The sequence below is a fragment of the Chaetura pelagica genome, unplaced genomic scaffold (genome assembly GCF_000747805.2).
Source record: "Chaetura pelagica isolate M959 unplaced genomic scaffold, ChaPel_1.0 scaffold386, whole genome shotgun sequence".
In the NCBI taxonomy this organism is placed as follows: Eukaryota; Metazoa; Chordata; class Aves; order Apodiformes; family Apodidae; genus Chaetura; species Chaetura pelagica.
The window spans coordinates 3,814,081-3,838,663 of NW_009953703.1; positions in this window are offsets into that span (position 1 = coordinate 3,814,081).

Below are 24,583 nucleotides of genomic sequence, written 5' to 3' on the forward strand. Positions count from 1 at the left end.
GGTATAGCCAAGCAAAATGCCTGAGTCCAGAATCAGATGCAACTGCTTAGATATCCCAAACAGTAAAAATATACTGGTTTTGGAATTCAGTTGGAGTTGGTCACTTGGAGATGTTATCATTGGGCTCAAAGTGGAGAGTGAAATTTTCCTTTTTGTCATTTTTATTTCCTAAGATAACTGTTTATTGCTTATCTTTTCTCTGTTCTTCTGGAAATGCTCTCCTAAGAATGCAGATTGTAACTGGAACAAACTCAGAAGCACTTTGATAACAGTAGGTACATTTTAGGGCATACTTTAACTTCCAACAAGTTTCCTTTAGCATTAGGTAGTCAGCTGAAGATGGAACAAGATCATATTAGACTTAATTTAATATCCTGGTTGCTGATTTGAAAGATTCAGAAAAGGTTTTAGATGAAACAGACGTCTAGTTTTTAGGGTTTGCATTTGATTCTCATCAGACAGTACCAAATTTTATGGTTGCTTGCTTTGGAGACAGAGTAGACAGACATATTTTTTTGGTTCAATAAAAGCACAAACTGATGGAACTGCATAAAAAATGCAAATAATCTATTTTTATAGGTCTGCCATTGATATTCTGAAGTTCAGCCTCTGTGAGTTAAGTTGTACTGCATAAGGTATAGTAAGAGCTCAGAAAATAAATGCAACAAGCAGTGAAAGAACAGATGTTGCAGAAGATGGATGTTTTGCTGTAATGATGTTGCTAAGATTATTAATATATTTAATAGAATTCAGAAAGGATTCATCTGTTAGTTGTCATGATTTTATCACTGGGAGTCTGAGGGTTGCCACAGGCTATGGGCATGCTGTTTCCCTGTTAACAACATCCAAGGGGGGTCAGCTGACAAATAGCTTTGTTTATTACCATTTGGTTTATAGTTGAGGATTCATTTGGAATGTCCCAGCTAACGTTTAGTCCCTCGGTTTCCTAATATTGCTGACACCAGCTGTAAGAGCAGCTTTTCTCTCCTGGAAAACCCTTCTTCCTCTGATGAGTTTATTCCCATAATTGGTTAGGTTGCTTTTTTCCTCCCTAGATTTTATTAATGTTGGCATTGCAGGGGTACCTGCAGGCCAGTTAGAAAACATAACCTTGCTATTTTAGCTGCAGTCTTTACTCAACACAAAAACTGTTCTATAAGTGTCTTACAGCTGGTGTTTAAGAGGAGGCAATAGGTTGATAAAAACAGCAGATGCAAAGGGTGGAAAGTAACAGGGAGATGGCAGCAATTAATGTAATAAGCCCCTTTCCTCTAGTATCTATCAAGTAGTTTAATAAGAACAACTTACTATCAAACATTAAGAGTAAAAATAACGGGAACGTGTCTTTAAATATGAAGTGCAGTTTCTAGGATGCCATGGATTTGTTCTCTGTTCTTTTGCTGTTATTTTTGAGTTTGGCCTTTTTGTCAGTCTTTCAATGCCATGTAGTAAACTGAGCTTTTGCCACCATAGCAACATGTGCCTTAAAGGATGCTGGTATCATTTGGAGGCAGAGGAGTGAAGGTCACGGTGATTTATCCTGATATGTTTACTGATGGCATCCATATAACCTCAGTGGCCAGTAGTTATTGATTGTAATCTAGGACTGTAATTCAAGTGGTCTGATTGAATACAAGGGGTGATAATGCTCATCTGCATTATTAATATTATGGAGAGAAAAACCATACCAGCAAGTGAACATATAGTCATGATTCTCTCACAATCTGAAAACTGTGTGAACTAACACTCTTTTATTTCATTTATAAGAAGGTAATGGAAGAAATGTTGGAAATTTCTTGTTTTCTTTTTCTTTGTTTCTCTTTTTATTTCTTGTTCTGTTTCTTTTAAAAAATCCAGGAGCCTTGTATATGCATCCTTTACCTATCCTATCAGAAATCTGAAATAGCTTTAGAAAGTTATTTCACTTTAATTTCAAGTGATTTGTTTGCAAATTGTGCAAGGAGGAATGTTAATGACAAAGCAATTTGAGCCATATCATTAGGATCATCTACTTACTGTAACTCAGGCAGATAGCCTGGTTGAATTCTCTCTATGCTTGTTGAAATATGGCACAGTGGTTAATTAAACTACAGAAAAAAACACTTTTTGAACAGGAATTACAAAAGCTGAAGAAGGCAAAGAAGGAAGAGAATAGAACCAAAATTTAGCAAGTTGAAGAAAGAAAAGCAAAGAAAGTGGGAGTGCTGGAAAAAACTCAAAAAAACCACAAACCAGATAGCTTCATATTTGGCAAAAGAAACATTTCTGTAGTGTTTCTAAATCGTATATCCATGTCCTTACAAGGTTCAAACACATCATCATCATTCCCAAGACCAGGGTGGATAAGGTTAGCTCTATAATTTGAGCTTACATTATTGGGCTGCTCTGCTAATGTCCTTGTCATTGCTCACCTTGTGTTCCATCTTCCCACATTCCCTGCCAAGCAAATAGCACAAAACCATGACAAAGGAATTCATTACTTTTCTGAGTTACATATTGCAAACAAGTGAAAGGAATGTAGCTGAATTTTAAAAGCACTGTGAAGTGACAAGTACTGTGTCAGCCTGGAAAATAGCTGTACCCACAAAATTTAATGAGAACTGTGCCTTGAACAGTGGACCAGGATGTGTCAGTCTTTCCTTGAAACTCACCTAAGGTGGTTGGCAAGTCAGAGGGTCCTATTCCAGTGATTCAGGTTGTACTCACCAGCTTCATCTGGATGATTATTAATTGAAAGTGCAGTTTGTTATTGATCAGTGCTGCTCTTCTGAGATATCAGAGCTGTGAGCTTTAAGTCTTTGGTATTTCTGCACCAGCAACTATGCTTAACCCTGAAAGACTGCAGAAAGATGGATTTTTGTCATCTCTTTGCTTATTTCAGCAAAGCACAAACCCAAATTTCTGGAGACCCTAAGCATGGCAAGATGGACTTCCAGAAAATAGCTGCCAGTTTGTTAGGGGTAAAGAGCTTAACTTACTCATTCAAAGCTATTACTACAAATACATAAAAATAAATAAATTTATTAAAGAGGTGGTTCAATATATCACAGTATTTTTACTCTTACTAGTTTGAGTAAGTGGATTTTCCTTACATGTGGATTCTACTTGCATAACTAGAATACAACCTGTGTATTTTTTCCAACCAATGTGTTTTTTCCAGTGCTGTTGGCCCTTCTAGAGCAGCTCAGTGAGGACACATGACTGGTTAGGCTGAACCTGTTTTTTTTTACCTCCTTCATCTCTTCTAAGGCATTTTACATTTATTGGCTTCAGAAACTTAAGATGTATAGTGGGGTTTTTGTTCTCCTTAAAAAAAAAAAAAGTAAAATAAATAAAAAAGTTAAAGTTAGTAAGTTGAACTGATTGGAGGAGAAACCACACTGATGAACACAATAAGAAACATGACCTGTTTGGACATAAATGGTATTTTAGAGGATTTTTGATAACATACTCCCTTTAAGTGAATAGCCTTATCATTACATACATTTGTATAAACACACAGAAATATGGACACATATTTCAGTGCTATATCTTCTCCTGTGAAGTAGCAGTATTCTGTACTAGTGATCCAGAATACCTGACAGTTGTGTTATTAGTATATATTGTATTTCCAAAGATTTTCTAACTAATATATGTAATTCAGGAGAGCTGAAACATAAAGGTTTGGGTGCAAATATATTCTGCTTTTTGTGTATTTTTTAAAAGGAAGATTTAGAGAGCCCTTTAAACCTCTGGACTATTATGGTATTATTTGAATTGTCACTGAGAGAGAATTTACCTTTTGTGATACAGACAGACATAGGATTATTATTATTTAAACCTGGCACGGTGGAGGTGGATGCAATCAGCTCCACGCATGGATTTCTGGTGGTGGCCCTCAGACCTGTGCAATCTGAGTCTTTCTGAACAAGACAACTGTCTCTTGTTTTGTAATGTATTCAGTATAATAAATTAAATCCATTAATTATTTAAATCCTACTCTGAGTTTGCCAAAACCTCATGGGTGTTTAGGTCCTGTGTTTCAGTTTGGGCTTGTTTTCCTGCTTTCCTACAAGATCAGGCTAGTTTTCTGGAGAGAGGATGGGAAAGAAAGCATGAGGGCATGCTTCATGAAAGATTATGGTTGGAGAGAGGAAAAATCTACATCATTAAACCAGGGCATCATTAGTATCAGTCTTTATTTTGGTTGTTTTTGTCTTTGATATCTGCACCTAGATTATCAAAATGATAATTGAAGTTTTTGAGAAGGATGCGGGAAGAGGACACATTTTCATGAATTTCATCCATAATGGAACACAGCAAAGTGCTAATCATGTTTTTGTATTTTTTGTAAAGTGTTGTCTGAGACCAAATAAGGAATATCATTTAATGAGAAATCTGGTGGTATTACTGTTACAGTAATCACATTTTCATTCTATTTTCATAACCACAGCTTCAAAGGAGCTTGAGAAATACTCATTACTGATTCAGGCTTGAACATGCAAGTGAATAGCTGGATCAGCACTGTCATATGTAGTTTCAGCAACACTTTAAAACACAAGAGAACTTTAGTTAACTGCAGGATAAAAACAATGGACTGCTGCATAAGATTAATGCAAATGCTCCTTTGGAAGAAAATAAGCATCTCGGAAACAAGCAAACAAAGCAAATAGTAATTTTTCATTCAAGTAGTAAATGGTGCTGCTTTATTTTTTGCTATTGATAAATTCTTTCCTCAAAGAATGAGATCTCCTGGGTTTTAAAGATGTACTTTTATATTTTATTTTTCTTTTATTCCAAAGGGAAACAATAAAAGAAAAAAAAGCAATAATTTATTATACCTTATATGGTTAAATTCATATGTAGATTCTGTCTTTATTTCTGTTATTATTTTAGAATTTTTGGTCATTATTAGGTGATAACTCTGAACTCCTCTAAAGCTTTTACCTACAGTAGAAGGTCCTTATTGAGAGGCTTTTTGCATTGCTTCTGCCTCCCCTATGCCTTTTCATACCAAACTTCACCTTCTGCAATGTTTTTCTTTTCCTGGCTCTGTGCTCTCACCTTGAGGAATAAGCAATAATCCTCTATGCTAGTTTTTGATCTTTTCTGGCTTTATTTACATTTCCCTTCATAAATTCTTTACACATTTGTTTGTAATACTTAAGAATTATATTTAACAATACAAGCTGGTTGAAAAATGTTTGCATTAAAGTTCCCTACCCAGAAGTCCTTGATGTAAAGCTCTAACTCTGCAATAGGCTGATGCTGCTGCATTTGTAAGATATACTTGATTGCTCACACCCTTTTTTATTATTTCCACTAATTATAGTGAATAGACCTTTTTTTTTTAAAAAAAATGTAACTAGAGAATAATATTCTTCAGTTAAATGTGGAAACTTATGAATGCTTTGTGGTTTTGCAAAAGCTCAGACTACAAATACTAAGAATAGCACAATTAAGATCACATTTACCTCTAGGCTTACTTCCTGACTTAAGTTAAAACAGTTTCAATGCTGCTGTGAGCAACATTTGATTTCATATAGTTACAAAGGCTTTTTTGGGTGGCATCTGAAAACCCGCATAATTTGGGTTGTGGCTCTAGCATTTTCCCTTTTCCTGAATGTGTGATGAGGAAGGTGGGAATGGCACCACTTCAGGAGCTCATTTGCAGAGGATGCATCCTAAAGCATGCTGCCACTTCTGCATATAGTTCTGCCTTTTCAGGGATATTTTTTCTCAAGGTAGAATTTAACCTTAAATTACAAGGTTGGAATTCTCTAAACTGCTTGAAAGAGGGAACACCAGTGAGATGATATTTAGAACTGCTAATAAAGATTTATGTGCTTTTGCCCTTTAAATCAATCTTTTATGGTAACTGCAGTTCCACTTCTATTACAAATATTTAAAGAAGTCAAATTAAACAGGTGGAGTGGGAAGTGTTCAAGGTCAGATTGAATGGGGCTTGGAGCTACCTGATCTAGTGGGGAGTGTTTCTGCCCATGCAGGGGGGTTGGAACTAGAGGATCTTGAAGATCACTTCCAACCTGACCATGCTATGATTCTGTATTTTGGGCATTATCATACACAGTTTCCTGGACCAATAATCAGATGATGCTTTCCTGTTGAATTAATGTTGCCTTCCCTGCTCCTAGAAGTACAGCTACCTCTGAGCTTGGAAACACCTTTCTGTTTTCTTTCTAAATTTAGTTCACTTGTCTCAGTTCTTGGAGAATCTGTGTTGTGCCATTTCTGCACACTGACTGCAGCAATGTCTCTTTGTGTCTGTTAGCTCCTGAGCTACCTTTTTTTTTTTTAAGCTGACCTCTAGCAAGGTAAAGATCCTACTTCACTCCTCAACAATATTTTAAATGTGTTAGGGAAGAGTGAACATTATTTTGCCTCCTGAGTCTTCTGCCAGGTCTTGCTACTGCCAGTCACTCCCAAGTTTTTTACTCTTAATTCTTTTCCTTAAAGCTGAGCTTTCCAAAACAGTTCAGGATTCATTATGCTTCCTGGAATTATTTTTTAAGTGTACAATATAGGATGACTGTCTAGGGCTAGTTTGTTCTTCCAAAGTTTACTGGGAGACATTTGTAGAGTAAAGGTGTTCTGGCTGTTAGCTGTTTCTAAATAAATCCTTGGTTTTTTTGTGTTTAACCTGTAGGTTTTTAAGACTTCATCTGTCAGATATTTTATAATGGTCTCTTAAAATTTGTCTAGTCATAAGAGAAGAAGAAAGGATTAAACAACATTAAGTAGGTGCTAGTTCTAATCTAGCTGATAGCTTTAACTGCAGAGGAAGACAGATGCATTGTTGTTCTTTATGTGTCTGTGTATATATATTTACTACTTCATAGTACATTTGTCACCAATACTAAAATCAAACATTGCTTGAAAGGAAGCAGACTCATTTAATGAATAAAGATGAGACTAACATGGCTTGCAAATAACTGTATGAATAAATTGCACCAAAAATACAGGAAAGAGGCATTGGTTATTCTAGAGTAATGAGAATCTTATTGCTGAGAAAACTGAGAAACTGGAATGTGTATATTTGCATGTAAAACATAATGGCAACAATGATGAGAGCCTATCAGTGGTAGGGCCCAGTAGAAAATTATCTAACTATGCTGGGGTGTTTTCTTGTTTTAAATTTTTGTTAATTCTCTTTTTAAACTTGAGATATATTTAAGTGCCTATATACTTGATTAAATAGACAAAAAAAAAGAAAGTGTGAAACTAGCTAGGAAGTAATCAATCAGTTACCAATAAAATCCTATGTTATGTTATAAGAGTGAAATGCATGTTAGAAAACAAAGTCTGGAATAATGTACCCTTGAGGAACAATTTGAGTACAGTGATTTGAACTCCCATGTCCCATAACGTAATACTGTCCATACTCAACAACTATTGTGGCTAGTATAGCTCTTACTGGCTATACTGACATTATTTCATATAAGCTAGTGAAATTAATACTTGTGTTGCCTTCTGGCATATTCCCAGCCTCCTCTTGTTATTTAAAACTAATCTGGACACTTGTGACATGGTGTAGTTCAGGTTCAGAAGTGACAGAGGGTGGCCTGGGTGACCTAAATCTGCCTATTTTATCTCAGACTTTTATAATTCCATTAAAAGTGTTTTTCTCTCTGTGACTGGGCAATATAGAGGTGTCTCTAATCTGTGTTCCTCCATCTTGTCCTGAAAGAAGTGTAGATACTATCTGGGAAGTAACTACCTTCTTGGTTCTGCTCCCTTGCTGTAGTTCTTTTCCTGGGCCCTCCAGTTAGTTTTTCCCAATAAGATTTGTTCAAACATGACATTTGTCTGCTATCTCCAGAGCCCAGCTTTCACATTTACAGAGGGTTTAGCATTGAGGACTAAGCCAAGGCTCATATCATTACGATTTTGTGCTTATCAAGGCAGTCCATCCCTTTTCTATGAATGTAAACTGTTGTGGATGTCTGGCACACACACACTGGAACAATCTTGAAATACTACTAGGTAAAGGCACTTTTATCTGCTTGCTTTATGCATTTTCTGATAAACACACAGGATTTCTCACTTTATTCTTTGAACTAATTACACTGCATTTCTGTTAGAAGGTATAACCATGGATTAAATAGTGAATACTGCACTAGCAAATAATGTACACTGTTCCTTCAGCATCAGGGATGTTACATTTCCTCAGATGTACTGGTTAACTTCCCCTCTGATTTTATCTGATTATTCTGTGTGACTAATGTTTTTATCAGAGCTTTACTATTTGTCAACTTCCTGGCATCCTCTTCCTTGGCTTTTCTTTTTCATTTCAGTTATCCTGCAGTTCTAGTTACAGCAATAACTGCAGCACAAAAATTGCAGTTGATAATGTGCAGGTAGGCAGGGAAGCACTTTGGCCAAACTGTCCAGTTTTGGTTTAAAGTGTCATGCTTCTTCAGACTTTGCTGTAACAAAACTACAACATTTTCTCCATTGCTGTTACCACAATGACCTTAATGTTCATTATTGATGTAATAATTATTGACTTCTCTGAGGTGCTGGTTAAATGCTGTAAACAGTAGAAATATGACCTGATATTAGCACTGACATGTGTTTATCGCATTGATTTTACATATCCGTGGCCCAGCTAGCAATATATTTGTTTGCAGAGTAGTTAACCTGGCAAGATGTATTTCTTTGCAATATTGCAATAAAATTTTAGTGGGAAATTCAGTGAAAAACTTTTCTTTTTAGCTTAATTCTCTACATTGTTTTCCTCCTTTCCTACTCTGCAGTATCCTTCTTTTACTTCCTGCTTCTTCCCTGCTGACTCTGAGTATGGGCACACTGGAATAGGATAATGGTCCATCAAGTCTGTTATCCATTGAATGCAAACTGGATGTGAATTTTAGCAGCTCTGTGTGCATGAGTCTTCTGGTACTGCAAAGCAATAAAAATGCCTTTACACTTCAGGAAGGTTTGACTTAAAAATGTAATAGTTACATTCTAAATATCACCATGACCACACCATCCAAATTTTTCCTTTGACTTTTCATACCTAGTTTCTCCTATTCAAGAATCTCACACCTGCTGTAGTGACAGTGGCCTGGAGACAGGAATCCCTTGGCTTGTTTCAGCTGCAAAATTATCTGCAAAATTATCTGCGTGCAGGTACCTTGCAAGCTGTTGTTGACAAAACCTTTCTGCTACTAAATAGAGCTCTTTACCTCTGTGACACTGCTGCCTCCTTGAAAGCCTGCTCTCCCTGAAAACGATGTCCCATTAACTAAAATCTTGTTGCAAGCCCCAGTGTGCCAGGAAAGCTGTCCTAGAGGTTGCACAGTTTTACCCAAAGTTGCAGAGGACAAAGCCTGCTCCCCCCAACAGCTGATGGGAGCAGGTGGGTGTGTTGGTGTGGTCAGTACAAGAGTGATTTCCAACTCAGTTCTCTTTTCTAGAGATATGAAAAATTAACAGTTCTTGCTGTTCTCCAAAGAGAATAAGCTGAGTGTGCAAGTGTGAGAGTTATGTATATGGGAAGGGCAGAATATATACACATCTCTGCTACGTACTTTTGTGCCAAAGAAAGGCACAATCTGCTTGTAGCACAGAAAGTCATTCACTTTGCTGCCGTTTGTTGCAAAGTATTTCTTTCTGCTTAGGATGATGTATGCTGAGTCCTGAATGGATTGTCCCTTTTCTTGATGAAACAAATGGAGATTGTCAATAAGTGAAGCAGAGATAAGATAGATAGTAGCTTGTTAGTGATTTGGAAGCAAGGTGATATGGCACAATAGATTAATGCGTTGCCTTCATTTGTTGACATTTAATCTCTAGACTTTGGTTTGTATTCAGTATACAACATAAATTAAAATCTTCCCCATTTGATACTTGTGAAGTTGAAATTAGACTCCCAACCACTTTGTTTGCTGTTTTTGTTTGTTTGTTTGTTTGTTTTTTCCCCAATAGATGTTTTAATCTGTCTTTCTGAAACAATTGACATGACATAATTTCACCATTTTCTCCTCAGGGGATTCAGTAATTATGACTCTGTAGTATACCCTTTCTTTTTCAACCTTCTTCTTCCTGCATGACTCGCTGCACTGCCTGTATTTCTCTTGTAGCCCTTGTCCTTCCTTGCACCACTCCTGCATCTAATGAGGCAAGGACCCTGGGGCAGAGGGCTCTGTTCCATTTCTGGGCATAAAATGGATTACAGTGCAAGCCTCCTGCTTTTCCAGCTGGATGGAGAAAAACTTTGAGGCTTTATTTGCTTTCTCAATAATCCTGAAGCCTTCTTAAAGAGAAATAGTACCTTTATTCATCAGTATCTTCCTAGATCTGGTGAGTGTGCGGATTTCCTTATTCCAGGTGTCCTTGTGATGCAGTGAAGAAAAATCCTATTAAATGAATCGAGCCTTTCTGTACAAATATCCCACACACAACTCTGAGAGGTAAAGGAGCATGCATAAGAGCAAAATTGTATCTGTGTCTAGGAATTTCATGATGATACAGGGTTGTACTGTTTTTCTGAAATGCTCTTAATAACAGTGTGATGCTGAGCATGAATTCAAGTTGGGAGAGACAGCACTTCTGCTTAGAACTGTGTCTGGAAGCATGCATCTGATGCTGGAAGCATCTATACAGGTGATTGTTACGGGTGCATTTGAGAGAGAAGTCATTTTAAGATCATTGGCAAGCAAAGATGTGCTTTACTCAAAGAATCTCTGCAGTCTGGGCAGTACCAACTGTATGAGCACAGCCCCCTTGTTCCTCCACCAGCTTCATTAAGCTCTAGAGTTTACACCAAATGCTGAACTCGAGAGAGCAATTAACTCTGCAGGTCTGGTCATGCATTTGTTGATGACCCTTCTCTGCTGGGAACTGCCCCTGCTGTTAAGGGGTTTCCTACTTGGCAGTGATCGGGTGACCTGTTGCCCCACAGGGCAGACTGGGGAGCAGAAAGCTGGGAAAGGGCTGTGACAGCATGCAGAGAGGGAGAGGGAGCTGCATAGTGCTTCCTCTTAATCTCTTCCTTGCACAAATTATGGTGATAGTCACAACTGGTCCTATCCAGCACACAGTTTTCTTTAGTGTTGCTGTGATTTTACAGGCAAAACACATCCCTAAGAAAAGAAATGGGATGGCAAAATCAACAAACTGGTGCAGCATGCTGCTGCAATGTGTCTTGCTCAGAGCTAATGTTCTTATGCATTCAGGAGATATCAGTTGAGACAAAAAGCCAGCTCTTTCATATATTTACTAGTGATGGAAACAGACCCCCCATGTATTATCATGTCTTAATAAAAATAAATGAATAAAGGTCACATGGTCCAGGTGAACATAAAAATAACATTGCAAGGATGATGCCTCTCCTTTGAAAACAGCACTTGAGTCTTATTTTAAGCAAACTTTCTTCATCATATCTATACCTTCTATAACATTTTTTTTTCTGTAGTTAATATGCACAAACATACTTTATTATTAATTCATCTAGTCTCTCCTAAATCAACCTTTTGTGTGCAGAACACAAATAGATTTTAATTCTTAATCTGCTAATGTATTGTGAAAAAGTCTGCTACATGGCTGACTTCTGCCTCTTAAATATTTAAGCTAGAGCACTTCTGTCTGCACAACTGGTTTACATGACCATTGTTTGCAGATAGAGCTGCATGGCTATTGTAACTACTGCAAAATCCCTTAAAAAGACAGTTAAAATGAAACTTCATGAGGTTTCTCTTCAGTTCTGCCTGACTTGTTTTTTTAAAAAAGCATAGGTCACATTCTTTGTTTATAGAAGTATATATCCACTGTATTCTCAGTGGCTTCAGATTTATCTTGACCTCCCTGAGATTAAAATCTATTATAATTCTCCAAGGCAGCCTTGCCTCTGGTTTCTAGGAAGGTCAGGATACTTGTTTCCATATATCATCACTCAGGACTTTGTTAGGTTTTAAGTTCAGCACTGTTTCCTGCATTCCCAGAACTAACTGTAATTATGATTTCCATGGACTATCTGAAAAATTATGCAGAGGGCAAATTATCTTCTTCTTAAGTTGCTGCTCTATGATATGTTCTCTCTTATACAGCCTCTAGGGTGCCCACCACGCAAAGAAGTTGGGGAAGTGTTGCTCTGACCTCCTCTTTCTGCCTTCTTGGTAGTTTCCACAGGTTAATGATATGTTTGTCATTTTGGTAGTGATAATGTTCTCTGGTACCTGCTCTTACTAGGGAAGCAGAGGGCACCACGTGGCCACTAAGTACTGCTCTTTTCCTCTGCACATCCCCCATCCAGCATCAAGGTTTATTAGAGTTCATAGGATCAGTTACTGTTTCTAGTCTCAAAAGAAACTTTTTGCCTTTGACACTATGGGGTTACTTATAGTGGCTGATACACAGTATGTTACATAATGACATACGGAGGTTGCATCCTGCTGCTCAGACTTAGTAACATCATCAACTCAACTTTTGATGAAGAGACCTTGAGTTGTTACATGCTTTGGTGCTATTCCAAAAATAGATATGAAACCTTAAGCAATATGCTTTAGCAGTATGATTTTAACACCCTGAAGATCTTCCTTTGAGGACTTCCTTTCTGTGTTACCAATCTGGAAAGCAGGATAAGCAGTGATGTGCTTTTCATGTATTTCTGCATCAACATTTTTATTTCTATTCTAGCTTGTTTTAACAGCACTACCTGCAAAAAACCTACATTAAATTACTTTCTATATAGAAGTTCTTTAATTGTCTCTTGGGTTTTGATTTCTGAGTTTTGTTTGGGTTTTTTTCCCCCAATCTTTTACACTCTGTTCTGAAATCTTTTTCAATTTACTTTTTCTGCGATCCTTGCCCCAGTCTTGTTGGATGGAGCAACTTGGGTTAGATGGCCATATACAGTTGGAATCAGAGCACACAGCTATTGAAGTCTAGAAACCTATACCACTGTTGCTTTTCCTATAGAGGAGCCCAAATAGGAAGAAAACAGCATTCTAAAATAGATTTTACTCCAGTGCAGATTCGATAAACAAACCCTGCCAAAATATTTGTGATGTGAATTACAGGAAGACTTGCAAAAATGAACAAAAAGGTCACTTGCTCCCTTCTTATGATGTTCATGACTCATTAATCAGACTGCAGAGGTTGCATTTATAATTTCTCTAATCAGGCAGTGAAGTCTTAAAGGAGCAGAAACCATTGGAGTATACAAAGGATTTAATACAGAAATGGTTAAACACATGTCAATTCAGTGTAGATCAGAGATTTGTTGAGGTCATGCTTTCCCTTTAGCTGGGAAGAGAGGCAATACTCCCATGCACTCCCTAATAGTTGATTTAAAGTTGAATTACTGCTTTACTGAAAACTGTTAGTCCTTCGACCTTTGAGGTCAGTGCTGTGATGCAGCAGAATATAGATAAGGAGGAGAGAGAAAAACTTAAAGGAATGTAGTTAGTCTTTTTTAAAGTTTCAAATTATCCTTTCTGCAAATGAAAGTAAATCCTATGCAAAAGACCTTTTTAGTTTAAACACTTTGTTCACTAATTGAGGCTTTGGAGTTTCCTTTGACGCCTCATGAGGTCCTTTGACACAGAGAGGGAGCTGGCTACAGTGTGCTTTTGGGCATGCAGAGACTAGATACATAAACCCAAGTTTATATTAGGGTTTGGTTTGTGGATTTTATTTCTCCTGTGGCTATGTTTGACCGTGTTGGCTTCTTAGCTTAACAAGCCTCTGAGCAACCTTCAGAGGTTCATGCCAACCACATTATTCTGTGATTCTGTGACAATGGTTTTAATTCACCTTAAAAGTTGGGCAGGAATTTTAGGAAATGGAGGAAGTTGTTATGAAAAGCAAATTGGTTAAGGATTCATGTTTGAGCAAAAGACATTTACAGAGAATTAATACTGCTGACCTTTAACATAAGCCCTCTGTTCCTTACAGTGAGTACAGGGTGTTTACTGGGCTGTGTGTCTCTAATGTGGTTCAGTGAGCATATGGCTGCATGGATACAACAGCACTGATAAGATTTTAGGGGATCTCTGTGAGGTCCAACTTAATCTGTCTGACTGCTGCCAACTTTAATTTATGTAGTACATTCTCTTTTATATATTGCCATAAATTTAGATCCACATTTTATTATTATATTTTGAATAGAAAGTTCTCCTTGTTTTCATAGTAAGGAGAGCCCATAAGGACCTGTTGGACTTCTAGTCTGTTACAAGACCATGGGTCAAGGGGCTGTTAGTGAAGATGCTGTTGTATGTCAACATTTGTACATTTTTTTCCTCATCTCAGTTTGGCCTGTTCTCTTGATTTTGCTGCTAGCTCTTCTAAATATTTCATTTATTACACAGATCCTTACAAAGAAACATTTAAATCCAGCTAGCTTATATCCAGCGATGGCAGGAGCCTGTTGTTGTTCCAATGTATTTGCTTCAGCACTATAGGAAAAAGATAATGTAGAAGGTCTGTTCAACTGCTTTTTACATTCATGAACATCTACATACACATTCTGAATCAAGAAATCTAGCTAGCAAGCAAGGTATCAGTGTGCCCCTCTTCTTTTACCTTGTCTATTACTTCGTATTTCATGGCTGTACAGTGAATGCTGATTGCTGACAAAGGAGGGGAGGTTGCTAATCCACTAGGGAGATACTCCTACAGACCTCCCTGCTTGTCCACTCCCCTGCTGCCTTTTGAACTGCACACAATATGTCAATGTGTGCAGCTGCTCTCTGCCTCCCTTTCTGACACTGAATTGAAAGAGGGCAATTTTTCAGAAGCAACCTGTGTGACTGGGAAGTTTGCAGATGTTAGGTCTATGCATGGAAGGCAGGCTACCAGCTTCAGGCCACCTTGAAGCCCAGACCCTGGTGTCCATCTTTCCCCCCCGCAGTGAGTGCATGGAGTACAGCCTGTTAACAGGTCCCCTCTTTCAGCAGGCAGTATCATATACATTTTGTAAGATTTCTTTAAAAAAAAAATCCTTTGAAATTTCTGAAAGCTGGGAAGATGGCATGCAAGCTTTCCATAAAAAATTGACAAGCTATTGTAGCTGTTAGAGCCTTCATTTTAACCCAATATTGTTTATACCTAGTAGATAAAATTCAGCATTTCATTATAATGAATATTTAAAATATCTGCTCTATGTGTTTTATGAAATATATGTATTTTTTTCTTTACAATGCTGCAAAGGAATGGATAATATCTTCAAGACTAAACTTAGTCTTTTGTGTCAAGGATTTTATAGAAATTTATAGCAGTCAATTTAATAAATGAAAATGGCATTTGGATCTAATTTTTAAAAAATCACCTTTTGCTTTATCATTCACTTTGATTCTGATTTCAGATTTATCATAACTGCATTCTCAGTTCTAAAATACTTACTCTTGACTCTATATGGTACATAGAGAAATGTAAACAGGTCTCAGTTCTGTGAGCTAAATCAAAATGCCAGTCTGAAAGCTTTTCACAGGACCAAGCAGTAATAGTGCTCTTCCAGCATGGGTAAATCTAGCTATGCAGACGGTTGAAGCAGAACAGGAGCACTAATTTAAGTACTTTGGAAAATGTGTGGGTTTTTTCAGTGTTCACCAGGAAGGCCCAACCGAGGGCACTGTGTTGGTGACTATTCTGAGCAGTAACTTTTAGAGAGGAGTCCCTGGCAGGAGCACAGCAGGGTGCTGTACTGCTCAACCCTGATCTAGGGAGGGGTCTGTGTGATGAAGAGCCACTGCCTTGCAGGCTGACTTCATGGCCTTTATATAGTTATTGCAAAGATCTCTGGTTTCTTTAATTCTAAGTACAATGCTTTAAATCTCTGTGTATGTTTGAGAATTGATTTTTAGTTAAAGTAATTGAAATTATTCAGAAAAGCTAGGATGATAAAGTTTTGACATACATAAACCACAGTAATTTTGTAGGCAAAGGTCTGTACCTGGACCGATTGTATACAATAATTAAGCAAGATGCAAAGCATTGGCAATGTCCTCCAGCTTCATTCTTCTGCAGTTTTGAGGTTTTAAGAAATCAAATTCATTTCTCAAAGCTGCTTAAGTTCTCTTTGATGTGCAGACCTTTGGAAACAGTTAGTATCTCGTTATGTTCTCATTGATGCACTAATCAGATAAAAGACAAACACATGTTTTATTATAAGAACAAATAAAGTGCATCTGCTTGAGGGATCAGAGAGAAAGATACAGGTTTTGACAGATGTAGACTTCTAAACCAGGCTGGAGTAAAATGCCATTTTACAGAACAAAAGCTGTTACTGGTGTGATAATCAGCTTTCATCTAACATTATTTGCACCAAAGACATCTCTGAAAAAGTGACATGTGAATAAGATATCTGCGTGTTCACAGAATACAGCAGGACTACAAATGCTCTGTCAAAATCTAAAATTCTGTTTTGTTGTATGTCAGGAGAATGGAATCAAAATTTAAAAGGTCAAATAACAAATAATAAGTTGAATCACAGTGGTGAGAAAATGAGCACTGTATCATATTTAAATTGCTTTTACTTGGGTTAAGCTCCACAAAGTTAAAATGTTAATCTTCTCCAGATGTTCTGGTAAATTTATTAAACCTGTTTTTCAAGAAAGATGATTTTTACACTAAATATGTTCTTCAAAGAAATGAACTTTTAAAAAAAATTATTTTCCTTTCTAATTCTTATTCATGAGGTAATTAACTTGCCTTTTAATGACAAATTTACAGTGGTTCATTGAACCACAGTTTGTTTTCGCAGTGGTGCTGAGATACAAGATACCTCTGTAGGCCAACATTTGGGAAGTAATGTTAAATAGCAACTGGTGTTTTGAAAAAAAAGAAAAATAAATTTATTCTTTTATAGTCTCAGAAGCTCTTTATAGTGTGGGAGACTTGGGATTTCTGAAGGACTCTGACAGAACAGAGGATAAACTCCTGCATTTGCTTGCAATATACTCATTAAACTTAAGCACAATATAGCATTTTAGTCCCCCCCCTCCTCAAAATAATGAGTTAGAATATATTGTTCTTCAGTATGAAATTTTTTAAGCATCCTAGGTGTTTCTAAAATATGCTGTCAATCACTTCATGCACATCCAGAAAAAAAAAGACCTAATAAAAAGTGACAGCTGAAAACTAATATTCCAAACTGTCATCAACTAATTAATTTTCTCATTTGTATTCTAACTACACTCCCAGCTCACATGGACTGCTGCCAGGGAACTTGACAATAAAATATTAATTTAAAATTCCTAGTAATAAGAAAATATTGGAAGATTGGGAATAAACAGACTAACCTTGGATGAAGCTGTCTGAAAACTCTGTATTTGCAAGTATACAAGCGACTGCTCATCACTTTGAAATAATGGTAAAACTCTAGCAACTAAGATTGCCTTGTATTTTAGGACAAATGGAGTTGCCCTTCACACCATTTTAGTGCCATTTTAGATTTCCAGAATTTACTGTTTTATGGTTTGTTCTGGTTTTTTCTCCATATCTTTAAGAATATTACACAAACCAATTGTTCACAATGCTCTTAAAATTTAATATTGCTCACTTAAATGTTTTACATGGAGACTGATTTGGAAACTTGGTATTCACCTGCAAATCATTATTTTATCTGCAGATATTGAATTTAGTAACAAGATTTTTTTTTTTTTTAATGTAGTGACTTACTAAAGGTACAACTAATGGCATGTATCAGAAAACATCTATGGGACTAATTCCCTAAATACTAAAGTATTTTAGAAACTCCTTGATACATTACCTGCATCACTAAGTATCTGTAAAACTCCAGCACTACAAACCATATCACTGTAGATTGCTGGAGCCTGGCTGTGTTCTTACTTACCCCTGTGAAGTCCCATTAATTTAACTATGCACTGTATAAAATTTATACTCATTTATGCACACGATACCTGGAATTATTCACTGGTGTTCATCAGGAAGCCTGTCTGTAGAATTTCTGCATTGGTAATTTTTGCATAGTGTTTTCTCATGTTTTGCTGTCTGGTTAAACAATGTGTTAGTGAGAGCAGCATTGTGCTGGGATCTTGTGTGATGCCATAAAAATATAGCAACAAGCAATATATTTTCTGACACAGCAAGGAAAAGAAAATCACCCACTTTTCTGAGATGCTGCTTGGTTTGGAAATTGAAAAATTGCTTGAAACTATGCTAAGAATTGAAAATAAATGAAATGGAAATACAATATATTTTAATGAGACAGATGTGAGCTCATTTTCCCCAGCGCAGGTTCATGGACTGTGCATTTACTTGGTCCGCCTGACATTTACATTTGAGTAAATTCAGTGGTTTATAAGAAAAGCATCTGTTCTTGGAATGACAATAGCAAGATACAATACGAAGGAAAAGGAATCTAATTGTTATCAGACATTACACCAGAATGTCAATGAAGGGGCTTTCATTGTGTTGGGATTCTGGCATCAGCCTGGATATTAAATTGGCCAGCTCATCAGGGAATATAGCACATTAGTGAGTGATTCAGCTGTGACTGAGGGTGTGCATTAGAATGTGTGACTTAGAAAGTTTCTAATGCCATAAATCAAGAAAAGACTTGATGCACAACATATTCGTGAAGGGAATATAATATAAATATGTGTGCTTTACTTCTACTAAGTTTAACCTATAATCACATTAGGCTCAACATTTAATTTTTATAATGATCCTTGTATTGTCATGTTAGTTGTCCACTGTAGCACATGTAAAACCTTGAGTTTTGCTACATATTCAACCTGAGCAAGCTGTACAGTCTGCAGCTTAGAGCTTCTGGTTGAAGATCTCTATTTGGGCATGTTCAGCAACTGAATAGAGGGGGTTGCTGTTAATGACTTCTAATTAAATCAAAAAGCTCGGAGATCATAAACCTGCTGACTTCATTTCCTTTTTCCAGTGCACTTCAAAAAAGTAATTACTGCACATACAGGCAAATCTTGTAAAATACCCCAAAGACGCAACTCAAAAATAAGGCTTCTGGTAATGAATAAAGTCATTAATGATTTCAGTACAGAAATTAACCAAAAGTTAGTATATTATTCAAAGCACATTTGGGAATTATTTTATTTCTGTTCTATTTTTAAATAGAAACTCACAAGAGCCTCCACTTTCAGGCTTGGAGATGGTTAAATGTAAATCTACTTTTTTTGGTCATTATTATTTTCTAATCACTGCAGTGAATGTAGGGTCTGTAGTGTTTACATTTGTTATAATTATTTGCTTCATCAGTAAAATTAGACCAAGAGTCTTGACATAAAACATGGAGAAAGCACAGAAAATAAACAGAACTTGGATCACAAATGTCAGATGGGTCAGAAACCACAAGGATGAAGAACAACAAAGAAAAAGAGAAAATTTTATTTTACACAAAATATTGAAAGCTCTTTTTCAGGTAATTTAATATCTCCATCATCTTGTGTTTCTCCCTGTCCTTTTTAGTAACCCTCTTCTTAACAATAGACACACTGATACTTTCTTCCCTCCTGCTCCTGTACCAGTGTTTTGCACCCAAACTCACACAGAATTAAGAAGCTTGATGTTTTCTTATAAATTTTAAGACAAAGTCTTTAATCCTTGAAGTTGTGGTCCACAGAATTCTGATAGCTGAATGGCTGCTCTGTTTGCATTTCACTTTCTCCCACTCCTCCTTTAAAAATACGTTAGCAGTTAAAAACTTGTTTCTATAAACTGTTAATATCCACATATATACTGCTTTCTGTTTTTGTAAAAAGATAACACTTCTTTTAAATTAATTTGACTTAGAGGAACAGGCTTCTGTGTGGTTGCTTTTTAATTAAGACAACATTATTTTGGAGACAGAAGTAAGAAATAATTTTTTAGTATGTAGCAACTAAAAAGCAACTTCTGTGCAAGGTCACAAAGCAGGACAGTCATTGCTAGAAAGACTAAATATTATGTTTTACTCTTATGCTTCTTTTTTTTTTTTTCAATATAATTTTTATTTTCACAAGTAGCCCTGAGCAAAGTGCTAAAACCACAAAACATACAATACTTGACTGCCCCTTCCCAGATCTCCCAGCCTCTGATATAGGTGACTTTCTGAGACAGGGGTTTCTTTTATCTCTTTAGAAACCTCAGAGGATTTCTCTTCCAAGACCTGGCCACCTTCTCTGTGAACCACTCTAAAGCATCAGGATCTACAGTATCCTGTGGCAAGGACTTCCACAGCTGAACTATGTCTGCAGGGAGAACAAAAGCTCCATGTATTTGTTTATAGCCTTCCCCTCACCTGTGTGTTGGAAGAGGCAGTGTACAGGGACCATTCAACTTCTCCCTTCTACTCACTAAGGGCTCCATCCAATATTTCTAAGCTGTATCTACATCTGAGATACAGATGCTGAAGAGAGAGATGTGGCTGGTAGATAAATATATGACAGGGCAAGATTTGCAGGATGGGATCTGTTGAGCATTGCCCACTCATGAGAATCTGGTCAGGAGTTTTACAACAGCCAGAGACTGGACTTTTTAGAAACATTCCCCAAACCCCCATCTTCAACATGTACACATTCCTGGATGGTTTTTTTGAGGAAGCCAGGTAGCGAATCTTGAAAGAGAACTAGTTCTTTGTAGTTAGTCTCAAGGTCAGCATTATGGAGCACTTCAAGATGAGCACTTCATGCATAGGAGGCAGCACTGATGAAAAGGCTGTTTTTCACAATGGAGGCAGCTTTTCTAACCCCTAGACTATGCTATCTGTTCACACCAGTAAGATGTAGTACCTTTAGCTGCAAGAAATTCTGCACCACATAGACGAAATTCTGTTTGCTTCATTGTAATTCCAAAATATAATTCTCTGGAAGGAACAACAGCCACTGTGTCCAGTATTATACTTTCCATTTGCACAGATGAATATCAATGTGAATGTCCTGTACCTTGCAGTATCCTACTAAGCTTGCCAACCACTTCAGGTATTATTTTGTTTGGGGTTTTTTTCTGTGTTTTTTTTTTAGGTGAGCTGGATTAGTTATTAATCTAAAATACAAGTGAGAAGTTAAAAGGTGCAGCTACTCAGTTAATATTAATTTAATAATATCAACCAGTTTGTGGGGCGATTATTAATTTGGTTGGTATTTGAAAGACATAATATCCAGAAGTATGAAGAATATTTAGAAAATAACCACATAGATGGATTATACTGACATTTATTATTTACGTTGTTGGTTCTGCAATTCTCACTCTTTAAATCAATTGAGAATGTGTATCCTCAAATGAAGGAGTTATCTGTAGACTAGTGCTGTTTTGTTGCATCACAGAGTATCCTACTATGATAGAGGAATTTGGAAATATATTTCACCATGCGAAAAGTAAAATTCCTTAATTTTATTCTAGTGTAACTGTATATACTTCATTCATGCCCATGGAGAGCAGGCAGAACACACAGGATCTCTCTGCTGTGGGTCTGCTGGACATCTGGGATGCTGATCCATGGCTGGGGAGTAGGGAAATCAATATATTATATTTGTATTTGCTACCTGAGTAATACAGCTAATTTCTAAGACGACTTCTTGTCTTTCCTCAGCGTTTGTGCTAATATTGAAATTTCATCTTTCGTCTAAATCTGGATTTATTGCAAATATTCAGGAGGTATTTGACTTCAGTTAGGCAGTGATTACTGAAAGAATGCTGATCCCATTTAAAAGATGTTTAAACACGAGAATTTTGTATTAGACTACCGAGAATTACCTTTTGAACTCAATAGCTAACAAACCTGAAGACCTTTACTAGACCAGACCAGGAGTGTTTATCTGAAAATTTAAATATTCTAATTAGCAAAAATATATATGGTAAGTTTTTTATACAATTGTGATGGTTTTTCACAAAATTGCTCAGACCTAGACTCTCACCTGTTCCTCATCTATGGAAATTTTTTATTTTATTTTATTTTTTTCTGGGATTTTCAAATGTTCTATTAAATTTGTTTGTTTTTACTTGAATATATGGTTTAGGCATTATTTCCAAGAAGTATTTTTTTACTTCTCCTACCTTTCTTTTCTGCCTCAACCCCATCCCAGGAAATCATAGAGAACCAGAAGAGGTTGCAAGAATGTTTACTGCCTGTACAGTTGTGGGGTTTTTTGTCTAGTAAAAATAGTTTAGTAAAAATATGTGTAACCTTTACATTTTCTGTGTTGAAAACATTTTGCTCAGCTGCACTGCATTCTAAAAAAATTGAAACACATGATACAAAGTATATATATGATTGCTACATGTAAGGACTAATCTGAACTCTATAGAAATATATATGCATATTACTCTAGTAATATCCAATGAATAAATATAGTATTGTCAAATATTTAAAATTGACAGTAATAAATCTTTGAAATCTTTGAAAGAACATGAAGTGTCTAGGGCCAGAGTTAGAAAGTGTTGTCTTAATTTTCCAATACTGTCATAAAGCAAACATCATTTCTGTAGATGTAGTCACTCCTTAGCAGGCATTTTGGCTGCAGTTGTTACTAGGAACTTTGGTTTTTCAGAAGGTAACATCACTGACAACAAATTACTGTTATTTAAATTATTAAAATAATAAATAAATTGTATTATTTGGGAGGAATGGAAATGCTAAAACTGGCTTTTTGTGCTTAAATATTTACAAGGATATTCTGGCCTTGTAAAATGAAGCTTCTCTACCCTGGATTTGCCCACAGAGGTGATGGTGTGCTGAGTTTCCATGTGCTCCAGTTGCAGTGAACCCCATTTCTCACTAATATGGGCCATCTATTTTTGTTGATAAAGTAATGTACACTTTTCTTACTGCATCCGTGGTCTTTCTGGAGACCTGCCCACCAGGGGGGCATTTTTTGTATGGAAGAATGCACAGGGCCCAGCAAGGTGGTGCTTATCTCTAGCTGCTGCTTAGCCAGTTGCTGTTTCATAGGGCTAATGCTACGTAGAAGTGAAGCAACATCTCTTTGAATGAGCAACATGAAAGCAGCAACGTGCTAGAACTGCCCAGTGAAGGAAAAATCTTGATTAAAAAAATAATAATAATAAAAAATTTCAATCTACTTCTTTGAAAATCTACACCACAGGATTAGTCTGTTCAGTTGTACCATAAGCTTGTAACAAGTGGGATCCACAAATATTAAAGGAAAATGGAGTTCATATATGGATAGCCAGTCATGGATTTGACATATAACCTTTGTGTATTAAGGATTAATGCACTTATTCCCAGACATACAGAATTCACTGTTTCCAAGTAAATTATGCAGTGCTCAGTCTCTCTAACTACCCACTCCCTGCTTTGTTTCCATGGAAAGCAAGCTCAATTAAACACTTTATGGTGTTCATGGGAAGCAGAGTAAAAGTAGGCTTGATAGGAAGTGTTCTCTTGACTGCACAAACAACGTTAGGTTCAATGTATATAATAAAGTTGGCAAGGGTCAGATTTAAAAAAAACAACACACAAAACAACAAAAATAAAACACAACAAAACAAACTATCCATTTTATCTGCATTTTAAGCAATGAATTTATGGTGTTATTCAGTAGGAAATGAATATCCATCACATAGCAATTAGAGGTATGCATGTAGCAGTAAGATAAGGGGTGTAATTACTAGGGAAGTTGGATCATCTGTCTGTAACATAATTTTCTAATTTGCTTTTTTTTAGGGAGAAGTACTATTTATAGCTATATTTTCTTAAATAAAACAGTAACAAGTGAGTGGTCAGGTACAATATTAGTTGGGATGTTAAGGAAAAGGGAGAAGATACCACATAATGTTATCTTATATTCTTTCAGTTGTTTTTTAAAAGTGATTTATAAAAGAGTCAAAGACTTAAACAATAAGTTTCAAGTACCTTGGTAAATAAAAAAGCTGGGTTTAGCAGTGGTGTAATAGACAACCTGTATTTCATATGTTTCAAGAGCTAGCTGGGAGAGAAAATATTGTGGGAAAGCATGCTAGGTTTGAAACTGAGGAGCACCACGGTCAATATTCTGATTTTAAAAGTAGTTAGAAAATACAATCGTAATTGCAATAATAATTGCAACTAATATTTTGCTGAGTATGGGGATTGTTTGGGGAGGTTTTTTGAAAAGGCAACACCTGAGATAAATAATTGACCAAATGACAATTTCCAGCTTGAAAGTGTAAAATGTGAATATCAGTTCTACGAAGGGAAAAAAAAAACAACCTGCATAACCATCACAACATTTTTCCTGGCATGGTTATTCCTTGCAACAGCAAGCTACTAAATCTTGTGTCCTTAGCCAAGCAATACACTGGAAGATGATCTCATTGTCTTTTGCTGGAAACATACCAGAAATTTGACTGGAAAGCTATTAACCAACCTGCCAAAAATGTAGCCTTTCATTATCTCTGATGCCCAAAAGTCCCATGAAATGGAAGAGTATTTATAACTAGTGATAGGTGAGAACAAAACAGTTATTGCTTGTATTCTGTTTTCCCAAGAACAGAAATAACTGAGGCCTTCTCCAGGATGAGGCAGGGAGTGGTGCTAGCTGCTCCTTGAGAAATGCTAGGGCGGCCAAATCCTCAGTGTTAAATAGTATCCACCAGCACCTCAGACTTGTTAAACTGGGTGGTGCCTTGGGGACAGACTGGAGGCAGCATGTATAGTCCTAAACTGAGTTCT